This window comes from Vanellus vanellus (assembly GCF_965231255.1).
Source record: "Vanellus vanellus genome assembly, chromosome: 4".
In the NCBI taxonomy this organism is placed as follows: domain Eukaryota; kingdom Metazoa; phylum Chordata; class Aves; order Charadriiformes; family Charadriidae; genus Vanellus; species Vanellus vanellus.
Genome location: NC_138909.1, coordinates 49,177,495 through 49,180,370, shown reverse-complemented (window position 1 = coordinate 49,180,370; position 2,876 = coordinate 49,177,495). Strand labels below are relative to the sequence as shown.

The 2,876-nt window shown below is 39.6% G+C and overlaps 1 pseudogene across 1 annotated transcript; it reads left to right on the top strand.

Moving 5' to 3' along the window:
- Positions 1 to 2,306: 2,306 nt before the first annotated feature.
- Positions 2,307 to 2,652, top strand: LOC309671039 (eukaryotic translation initiation factor 1-like; annotated as a pseudogene). The gene has a single exon. The product of its transcript is annotated as a eukaryotic translation initiation factor 1-like (transcript).
- Positions 2,653 to 2,876: the final 224 nt, after the last annotated feature.

Sequence of the window (2,876 nt, the reverse complement as noted above, 5' to 3'; positions counted from 1 at the left end):
GTTCTTAAGGTTAGAAATATTTAAATAGCATATTTGAATGGAACACCTGATGGTTTTGTGTACATCAGTAAAGACTAAATACAAACATAAACATTGCAAGATAATGTCTCCTGTCAGAGTTCCTTACTATTCTTGTTTTAATCACAGACCAGATCAGACTTAGAGTAGTATTACTGTAATGAATAGCAACCAGATGTAAATGTTATTTTTAGTCTTTTTACTACTCCTAATCCATTAACTGCTCCCTGAAAGCACAAGGGCAAAGCATTAGCCAAAGTAGTATTAGTTCCTGTTTTTGAGAGGGAGAAACTGAAGGATAAATCCATTACTTAAGCAGAACTAAGAATAAGATTTGATCTATGCTTGAATTTTCCCTACTGATTTCAATGACAGAAGTGTTAGGACATTTGTAAGAGTTTTTAGACTCCCTACTCTAGGTGTATATTATTAACAGTTGTAGCTGAAGCATGCATCAGGGACAAATTTAGAATTTCATGATTAGCTCCATTTACCCATTTTTTTCTTTGTCTGGAAGTTTTTTCAGCCATTTTATAGGCTCTACCTCATTCAATGTGTGAATTCCACATTAAAGCAACTCATTCATTCCTCGGTTCTTTTGAGACAGTTCTGTTCCTGAGACATATGGGATGGATTGTTTAGAGGATTTATTTTTTTTTAGCATTCCCTTCTCTTGATTTGAAAGTGGAAATAGCTGTTTGTTTACACAAACACAAAATAAATGCCATTAATTAACACCTGGAAGTTTTAAGACACTTTTGTTTGTTCTGTATGTCCATTAATGTGGTAGCATGAATAAAGCATATAGGAGCAGCAGAATTACCACAGTAGACCTTTCAAAAACCCTAATGCTAGAAACAGGTTTTGTAACATAGGAATTCAGTATTTGGGTGTCGTCCCCCCTCCCCCCCCCCCCAACAGGGTCCAACACTTAAAGCCCAGCAAAAGCTAGGAGGCTTTGAAACTGCTATGCTAAGCTACCATGAGCTGGTGAGGAAGTCTCGTGTCCTGGGCAACCCCATACTCCATGAGGTCTATATCATCCTGTAGATTTTCTCTTCCTAAGGTGGTAAAGAACTTGTTAACGTGTTTCTTCTTGCCTGCTGCATCCAATGTCTGGGCAACAGCACTGACACGATTTAGACATGGTTACTTCTGCTCATTTAAAGCATTTCTCTCCAATGAGCCCACCTGTGGCTCTGCTATTTCTCATTATTCATGAAGCCTGGACAAAGATATGAAGATGCTCACTAAAGAACCACAGGCAGAATGATTTGTGACCCCTTTATTCCACTAGTTGTTCACAAGATGATTTACAGAGTTGGATTCTACGTAGCCTGAGTAAAGGTGGGGAGATGCAGGCTTACTTATCTAAGGCGATACTAAATGAAGGCTGCCCAAGGAGTGTGTGAACCAGGCTATTAGTGTGTAGCCTCACAAAGAATAGAATTGCAATTAATTCCTGGTGACCTGTCTGCTGCCAGGGAATAGTTATTAAAGATTTACAGACAGTCCAAATCCTTCCCCCAGGATATTTCAAGCTATCTTGAGCTGAGCCTAGACCATTCACGAAGTTACCCCTTGTTCTTGCAGATTGCAGATGCACATCCATTTAAGGAAGGAAACCTAACTTTTCTTTCCTTCACCAATGTGTATAGTTTGCTCAGGTGACAGTCTAGTTGTTTGGCATAGTTGGTTTATTCTTTTGAAGCCAGGTGAAAGATCTGTGTTTGCTACTGTTTGTGTATATGATTTTCACCTTGAAGAGCAATCTGTTATGTGTGCCTTGTCTTTATTCAGCTCAAGAGTCTTCTTTTTGTAATGGGTCAGGCTGACTTTGTTGTTTTGACTGCATCTTGTAGGCATGTTCTTTCCACCCACTGGACAGCACTTTTATGACTAGTAGTTAATGTAACATCAGTACAGCCAGCGCTCTAATGTATTAATAAAAATGACAGTGTCATCAGCGAAGAATGTTTTAAAGGTAAACGGGTCTTGTAACTTGTTCAAAGACATCCTGGTACTGTTTTGCTGTGGTAACACATGCATTGAAGGGCTTTAAAAGAGAAGATAGATAGAAAAAGTATTTTAAAAAGAAGGAAAAGTTTCATGATACATTAGAAAAAATGGATACTGTTCTCATCCTGTATCGACAGTGCAGAACAGCAGCAGTGTCCTGGAGGAGAAGCTATGTGTGCATCAGAGGTACTTGCATGACGTTCCCTGGCAGGGTCTTGAGCTACTGCCACGAGAGCATCTGCTGAGAGAAGGGAAGGGAAGCCTATCTTATGTCTACTGTCCAGAACCTCCAACTCCCCTTTGCTGATGCAAGTAAGGGTGATGACCTGCTCCCTGCTGGCACTGAGGACTACATCCATATAAGGATCCAGCAGTGGAATAGCACGAAGACCATCACCACAGTCCAGGGCATCACAGATGATTCCAATAAAAAGAAACTGGTGAAGGCATTAAAAAACAAATTTCACTGCAATGGTACCACAATTGAATACCCCAAATAGGGAGAAGTGATTAAGTGGCCAGCACAAGAACATATGCCAGTTACCTGTAGAGACCGGCTAAAGAGTCCTTGTAGGTCTGGCTAAAGATGACCAGCTGAAAGTCCATGGGTTTTAAGTGCCTGTGAGTCACTGAAGCTTTATGCAAAAAGATTTCTTTACTATGAAATTCCCATCTGTCCCATGTCATAAGTTTAAAACCAGGCGATTTGTGTAATGTAATGACACTGTTCAGTCTGGACTAGTATAATTCAGTGATGTAATAAACTGACAAGAGCTCTTAAAAAGTTAATAATAAAAAAAAAACCCACCAAAACCAAACCCAAGAAAAAGCCATTTAAA